This window comes from Amborella trichopoda, chromosome 2, assembly GCF_054954075.1.
Source record: "Amborella trichopoda isolate Santa Cruz 75 chromosome 2, AtrichopodaSantaCruz75HAP2 v2.0, whole genome shotgun sequence".
Classification (NCBI taxonomy): domain Eukaryota; kingdom Viridiplantae; phylum Streptophyta; class Magnoliopsida; order Amborellales; family Amborellaceae; genus Amborella; species Amborella trichopoda.
In genome coordinates, this window is record NC_142337.1 from 58,950,461 (window position 1) to 58,959,651 (window position 9,191).

Sequence of the window (9,191 nt, forward strand, 5' to 3'; positions counted from 1 at the left end):
AAGTTGTTGGATAAGAGGAAGCATCTAGTATGGACCACGTGTGCTACACACAACATCAATCTTATGTTAGAGAAGATCGGTGAGATCAAAATTGTGAAGGAGACTCTACAGGAAGCGAGGTTGGTGTCAAGATTTATATATAAGCATTCTAAAATTTTATTTTTGTTTAGAGAATAGTTTAAGAAAAAAGAGATAATCATGCCTTTCATAACCCGCTTTACGACAGATTACTTGGTTGTGGACTCCATTCGGGAATCTAAATGTGCATTAAAGAGATTGTTTGCCAGTGAAGAGTGATTAAATGACCTCTTCTTGAATTTCAGTACCGGGCTAAAAGTGGACGGCATAGTCTCAAATAGGAGGTTCTGGTCTCGATGTTCCAATATCGTAGAGGCCACTGCCCCTTTGGTCACAGTGTTAAGAATGGTGGATGCTGACAAGAAAGCTATTATGGACATCCTTTATGAAAGTATCGAGAGGGCCAAATCAGCTATTGGGGAGAAGTGTAGTTTTGCTAGTAAAGTGATCAAAATTATAGAAAGACGGTGGAACACCAAATTTGGACGTCCAATTCATTATGCAAGTAAATATATATTTATATCATTAGCATGTTTCAGTCTAAATTATTTTTTTATGAAATTTTAAATGACATTTCTCTATCTATATATTTTCTAAGTTACTACTTCAACCCAAAATTTTTCTATTTGATACATGAACATCCCCACAAGATTATGGAATGGGTCAGATACATTATTGCCAGGTTGGAGAGAAGCCATCGAAACCAGGTAGCAGCAATACAAGAGGTATTATTTAATATTTGGGTAAGAACTTAATTGAGTTGTTATATTTGTGAGGAATAATGCACTAAAACGAAATATTTTGTTTTAGTTTACTATGTATAGGGATGTTATAGGATCCTTCGGAACTAGACTTGTTAGGAATTCTCGAACTAAGATGGATGCAGGTTATCCCCTAACTAATATTTTGTTCATTCATATATATAATCTTATGAATTGTTCTTGCCCTTACAATGCTTTTTGCATTTTAATCCACCTGAATGGTGGGAGATATATGGTAGTGATGTACCTCACCTAAAAAAGATAACAATCAAGGTGCTCTCCTAGACATGTTTTGCTATTGGTTGTGAGCGAAACTGGAGTACGTTCCAATTATTACACTTAAATCTCCGAAAGCGACAAATAAGAAGGAAGCTTGAAGACTATGGGCCGATAGACTATGACACAATATTTGTCACAGACACAGCAGAACAATGGGTAGTAGAAGAAGATGATCTAGTTTTGCACAAGAGAGTGCTCCTTGAGGCTATCGGCGAGGAAGATCTTGAAGAAGGTGATGAGAAGCATGAAAGAGGAAGCAGCCCGCCAACATATCCACAATTCGTCAGAGATGTCGATTATATTGCACCTAATGAGGGAGAGTGGGAAGGGGGTCTAAGGGAAAATGAGAGAGATGATGATTCTGAGGCCACCCAATCCCAACAAAATTATTCACATATCGAGTCCCAGCAACAAGAGGGTAGGGATGAGCATGATAGTGTAGATGAGCATGAAGGATGGACAAGCTTCGGGGATTTTAGATTAAGACCACAACAAAACACTAACACTCAAGCATTTGGGTATAGTCAAGTGCCCACTAATTTGGATAATTCGTTTTTAGAATGAGTCAATGAATTGTCATGCAAATTCAATTAATGGCATCAACGTGACCAAGATGAAGAACGACGTCGTCTTGTCATTTTATTTTTAGATCATATGTTACGAATTGTATGCTTTATTGTAGTCCATGTATGATGATATACTTAATCCATGATAATTTTATGTTTATCCTTTTATGTAATGTAAATTAAATGGTAAACAGTAGTTCATGCAAGGAAAGAACATATCAACATTCGCATATTCATGCAAAGAAATGAAAATTCTTAATGGATTACCCTCATTTCTTATTGAATTCCTAAAAAACAACATTTATAATAAATTTTAATAATTTTTTCGGATTTTTTTTTAGGTTTAATCCGACGAACTCAGTCGATTACCGATCCGGATCGTCGATTGGCCGATCCGGATGGGTTTTTGAGATGCCCGATTCAGGTCACCGATCCGCTTTTTAAACGATTGGTGTCAAGAAATGTAGTTTCAATATTGGAAATCTTTGTGGTAGCCTTAAAGTATATTTTTATATTTAATTATAAAATTTAAAGCTTCAAAAATAGTGTATATCTACATATCTATGAAATCTTGAAAATTGACGGTCCAAAAATGCATTACAAAATACACTATTTCCAAAACTTGAAATCGATTTTTTTCTCATGTCCATGCTTCATGATGTCAAGATGATCGATTTGAAGATATTTGGGCATCAAAACAACCTCTTCTAGTGAAATTTTTTAGATAGGTTCAAAATTGATTGTTTAGAGCCTCGGCTCTATATAAACTTTTCCCATAATATAATGTTTTCTACATCACCATGAACGTAGATGCAGATTAGTAGACCTCAACACGGTGAGGTTATATTGTAGTGGCAGAAGTTGCTTCTACATGTTTTTATAATTAATCAATTATTATATTTTTTATTATAATAAATTATTTTTTATTTATAATTAAGAAAAAAGTGCTATATGCATCCGTGGATGCACTTCTACATCTCTATTCCTTGACGCATGATGAGATGAGATGGTAAACATGACACTATCGGAAAGATGGCATTTGATTCCTATCAAGAGGAACCATAAACCTATTTAACAATTCTATTACGTGGAGACTTCAAACATCTGATACAATGCGGTCACAATTTCTTACAACCATTTAATGTGAAATTTGATAGCAAAACCAATACTTTTTGGAACTTCACTTCTAGAGCTCCATCTCGCAGAATCAAAAGCTGGAATAAAATATTGAGTATATGGAGAATCTACCCTTTCTTTCTCTGTCTTTAAAAGCGTGAGTGAAGGTACGAAAGACAGGAGTTAGTTTGTTCAAGTCAATAAGAGGTAAGGTCTCGCTTAAGTGTGTTGTGGTATCTCCCGAGCGGCAGATGAAGAGGGTCTCTCTCCGAGGTCACTCTCAATATAAATAGGCACATCTTTGTGCACAGCTGATTGTGTAAGAAAATAGGTTCCTTCTATTCTTCCTAGAGGCAAGAGAAGCGTGCTATTCTTTGTCCTCCAAATCTCGTAAGAGAATATAATATAGGGCTATTTCCTCCATTAATGGGTATCTTTTTCCCCCTCGTGATTGGGTTTCCGTATATAATAAAGTTCGAGAAGATTTATTTTGAAGTTTGAGCTTGGTCAATGGAATGATTGCAGCCACCCAACTTTATATCCAATCGTCAAGATTATTGTGACCACATTGTCTCAATGGTAAATGGTCTCATTCTATACTTTCCCTAAAATACAAGTCATTATATGATATAATTTTATTAGAAGTGTGGTTACCATACTTAAAAAAAAATAATGATGCTATCTAATGCATACTTTCCAGTGTTGGAGCCGTGTTGATACCAAAATTAGGAAATCGTAATTTTTAACACGAATTCTTTGCAAAATATCGGCAATTTTTGTATCAAAATATCTGGAAAGATCATGACTACTTCGTTCAAATGTGAAAACGCTCCACTTTGCAATGTTGGAAAAAAGAAATCTTTTCAAAAAAGCTTTCCAATTTTTACATGCTTCCAAATTCAAAATTCTTTTTCTGTAGTGTTTATTCATTTGACATTTCTACAATTTATTTATGAGATAACTTACTACATTGAATCAAGATAAATATATAATAAACTAATTACTTAATATGCATTTGGTAAACAATTCATTGAAACGAATAAAAAACATTTATGTGGAATCTGTATGCCCCTTCTGCAGCAATGACGATGATAGTATTTGGCACATGTTGTTACAATGCAGGTTCTCACAGTATTCATGGAAATCGATTGCATGGAGGTGTGGTAAGCGTCTTATTCCAAACACATCTATTACAATAACGTTGAAAAATTGGATCGGCTTCGTATTCAAATCAGATGGGCTTCTTAATGTCTAGCTATCCCTTTTCTTCACCATAGTTTGGTTTCTATGGGAAGATCACAATTGCAGAATCTTCTAGAAGAAAGTTTCAAGAAAGGAAGGTTTTTTTAAGAAATATCACTCATCATGTTCTTGATTTAGCAAATGAGAAAGCTTGGGACTTCCATATAGCAAAAACGTCAATAATTGAAAACTTACAGATCCTTTGGCGCCAACAAAAAACAAAAATTCTATCCCAGTTGCTTGATCTTTCCCTCACCCCCAACACTTAAAGCTCAATGTTGACGATGCATCTTTCCAAATCCCGGGTATAACAGGTGGTGGTGGGGTCATCAGGGATATCAATGGTACTTTTATTACTGCTTTTGCTACCCCTTTTTGACATTGCATGTAATAATTGTGCAAAGTTCTTTACTTCAAAGGTGGGCGTTGATCTAGCCATTGAACTTTACTGTTTTCCACTCCAAATTGAAAGTGGTTCGTTAATGATGGTAAATATTATTCAATGATGTTGCAAAGCTCCAGGGGCACTCCACACAGTAGCAACCAATTGCCGACATTGACTTTGAGATCGTAGGTGGATCATTTATCACGTTTATTGTGAAGCTAACATAGTAGTAGATACATTTGCCAAGAAGTGAATATCTCTTTATTGTGCTACAATTTAGCATTTTAAACCGCCGAATTTTATTTCTCTATCTTTATTTCATGATTTTGCACAATTGCCTTATAGCAGGGTTGTTAAAATATGATTTGTATATCTCCATCTTTATTTAATGAAAAATGGGTAGCAGGCCTTCTCCCCATTGACTTACCCAAAAAAAAAACTAATAAAAAATTTCATCAACAATTTCTAAATAAAAGTGACATCTCATTTAAGATAGTATCAAATCTATACTATCCAAATATAATGAACGGTGCAGATTACTACAATTATTTCTACAGGCAATATTGCAACCTTAAGTAAACCGCACCCTCAACAAAGGAGACTGTATACATGCTAAATTTTGTGAGAGTGCAGTTTACTTAAGGTTGCAACACTTGTAGAAGTAAGGAGGCAGTGTTCATACCATCTATTTTAATTGCACACCTTAGATTTGACAATTCTTGTATAGAATACAATTTGTATAAACTTGCAGCCCTACAAGTAAAAAGGTGTAATTTGTTTTGTGGGATTGTATATAATGAGACAATTTACTTTTGGTAAGGATGTCACAATTATTTACAACCATCTAATGTGAAATCTGATAACTTGGGTGTGTTACGAAGTTAAAAAAAAATTATTTTGAACTTTGAGCTTGGTTAATGAAATCAATGCAGCCACACAATTTATATCCGATGGTCAAGATTAATTGTAACCACCTTGTACTAAAGGTAAATGATCTTGTTATATACTTTCCCTTTGTAAAAAGCTATAGAATAAACTCGGAATGTTAGATTATCATTATACCCCAACTTGCCACACTTTGGAGGTGCGTCAAACCAATAAATAAATATAATAATAAATAAAAATCAAGGGTCATTAATGTCTGTGTCTTTAGAAAGTTCTTTATAAAATAATAAATAAGAATGTGACTTTTAAATTTGTCCCCTCTATATTCTCCCTTGTTCTTTTTCCCTGAACTCTCATCCCTAAATTCTCTTTACTAAAAAATTATGTTTCATTTGTTACATGGATCTAGTGATAAGGTTGTTGAAAAAAATTACATCAATTTCTCCTTCAATTCTCTTTTTTGTTTTCTACCAACCTTTGAGGAGAAGCTGTCATGTGAGGCAATGAAGCACTTTTGCATTTAATAAAATAGAAGAAGAAATAAGGGTGAAGAAAATATACAACATGATAAACTTTTAAAAGAGGTTTTGATAATTTAATCCTGTCAATCAAAAAAGAAAATCTGGAAATCAGAATTCCAAAAATAATTTAACCTAAATAAAAACTTAAAACTCAACAAAAGATTACAAGTTGGGGAATATCCAAAAACTAACAGCTGAATAGGAATTCGAATGAATTATAAATGAAATGAAAATAAAAATATGTTATTAATTAGATGAACAATGATCCAATGCAACGGTTGTATCATAGTATAATGCAACGACACTTCTAGAAAACCATGTTTGTGGTATTTGTATGATCTCAAATTTTGCACACACACTCTCTTCATCTCAATAATCAATCCCTCCAAAAAACAAAAGTTCAATTTGAACTCTAGATATGGTCAAAATGAGTTCCTTTCAAAAACAAATCTAGACCATTCATTTTCTGAATTTCAAGATCTTAGCCTTTATAAACTAAAAATCATTTTTTCCTCTTTTAACATTGTTCATCTAATGATAATAAAGCCATCCAAAAAATTTGAAAATGAAAAAAATCCTTCTAAAACCTAGATCTAAGCATCTCACCGAAATAAACGGCCTATGTTAATTGACAAAGATCCATTGCTAGAGAGGGAGAGAGAGAGGAGAGAGAAAATAAAGAATCCAAAACTGTATTACAGTGCACAACTAAGAAAAATGCCTCAAAGTAAATATGATTAGGAGGATGCTTAACCAACCACCTATGCAAGAGAGATTTCCTCCCAGGTTGTCGTCGTAAAACGTACAGCCATATTATTCACATCAGAGAATTATAAGAGAGAGATAAAAGTTAACACCAAAGCTTGCTTGATTCTGTTCTTAGAGGCAAAGACTTATCTTCGATGAGCCAGCATCAACACCCAAGTGGTTTTTGAGGTCTTCTCCTTTATCATTAACAACAATGCAGAGCTCAAAACAGTCTTTAGAATCTGAGCATGCAACCTTTGAAGAAACCCAAAATCCCTTCTCTCGTCCAAATGAAAATGCAACTAATCCCTTCTCTTTCCAAATGAAAATGCAACTAGGAAATTCTTTTATCTAACATTTTTTGATGGCTTAAACAGGCTGCATCAAGGGGTCCTAAAATCCATCCTAGATACGAGAGAGTAAATGACAATATTATACAATTTTGGGGTTTAATTTAAGTTGAGAAATCTACCTTATTGTTGGAGCATACTATCCATTTTCTCTCCCGGTTAAAACACATTTTTACGACCTCAAATTTTTTTCATGTCACATCTTTAACTGAATGGCCAAAAAAGACAAAATAACTCGCGCTCCGTGAATGCCTGAGAAAGCAAATCTTGTTATAGGTTTCTTTTTCATGGTAAATGGAGATGGTCTCTACCCCTTTAACTAAAATCTAGAAGTGGCCTAGCCCTCACAAGATACAGGCTTTCTTATGGTTGCCTATTTAGAATAAAATATTGACAAATCGATAACCTAATCAAAAGGCGTAAAGTGCTTCCTAACATTTGCCTGATGTGTAAACTTGACTAGGAGACTTGGAATTATCTCTTTCTTCCTTCGTTACAATGTTGCATCTAGAAACTGGTATTGGTTCTTTATTGAACTAGGGGTCTATGCCTCTCTTCTGAGGTCGATAATGGACAATATTTCACAGTTTTCTTTTCACCACTTGCCTTCTGAAGGTTATATGGTCTGGTGCGGTGCGGTGCGGTACGGTGCTTTGGGAAATTTGAAAGAAAAGGAATAGAAGTACATTTGACAGTATTAGCCTTTCGTTTGACCGGTTGCTAGACAACATTAAGATCTCCATTTGGCATTGGTACTCGGTAACTAAGGATAACTGGGGCCTTTCTCAAGCGGATGTCATGGTTAATTTTCAAAAGCATCAAACCTCTCTTGCTCGGAAGAATCGAAACACATCGAAATGGTACCAGCCATACTTAATAATGGAAGAATTTGGCAGAAATATGTCAAATTGTCCCTCCTAATGGATCCATCCCGGACAGAGCTAAGGCTCGTGCCCAATCCGATCCGATAAAAATATGTTTCTCATCGGAAAAGTGAAGATACAGCCTTGCTGCTTCTAAACTCCACAGAGATTGACTGCTTCAGACTTAATTTTGATGGAAGCTCTCTTGGCAACCCTGGTTTGGCTGGCATAGGGGGTGTCTTACGTAATGGTTTGGGTGAGACTGTTTTTTCCTATGCGGGTGCTCTTGGTTCAGCTACGGCGAATCATTCTTTATTGCAATGACTTAAACTCATTTATCTTAAAAAATTTGGCTCATTGCTGTATTTGTGAAGGATACTATTTAAATATTATTAGTTGGTATAAAAGGAGTCGCACACCATGTGGTTACTTCGGTCTCTATAGCTGGAAATCATGGATGTTGCAGCTCCTTTTTTTTTTTTCCTTCTCTCATGTTTATTGTGAAGCCAACAATGTTGTTGACTCCTTTGCTAACGGAAGGGCTCTCTGTTAGTGTCCACTAATGTAATTTTCTTTGAGTAATTCTTATTAATAAAACTTGGAACCTTTGTCAAAAAAAAAAAAAACCTGTTAAATTAAACAAACTAACGAATTTTGGTGAGCGATGTGGTTTGCATAAGGCAGCACCCTCAAACAATCAAAGTAAAGTGTTTTTACAAACTTTGTCATGAAATGTAATTTTGGTGTTGAAAATTCTCAAGATGGTGTGAGAATCTATTTTTATCTCTAATTATAAAATTTTAAACTAAAAAAATAGTTCAAATCAAGCATATATATATATATATATATATATATATATATATGAAAATATTGAAAATTGACCGTCCAAATAATGCATTGCAAGATGTATTATTTTGAAGACTTGGAATCTCTTGATAGCAAGACACTATTTTTAAGACTTGAAATCTCTTTAATTCTCATATCTATACATCTCGATATCGAGATGATCAACTAGATATTTTTTCATTAAAAAGCAACCTTTTTTTAAGGATTTTAAAGGAACATCTTAATTTTACATGTTAAGATATAAACCTTACATAAATGTTTTTTTGGTGAGAACTTAGCGAAGAACTCATAATCCAATTCTATTTTAAAAAAGAAAATTATTGCATGCGGTATGGACCACATTTCTACAATATGTGGTCGGTCCTAAGGTATAAAGCCTCCACCTTAAAGATGGATGCAAATAGGTGGTCCACCTAAAAACAACAGTTATAAAGCTTCCATCTTAAAGATGGATACAAATAAGTAGTCCATCTAAAAACAATTGAAACTAACAATCCAATTGTTTTCTTAACAGAATTATTATTAAAATTTTCAAAAAAAAGAATATTTATT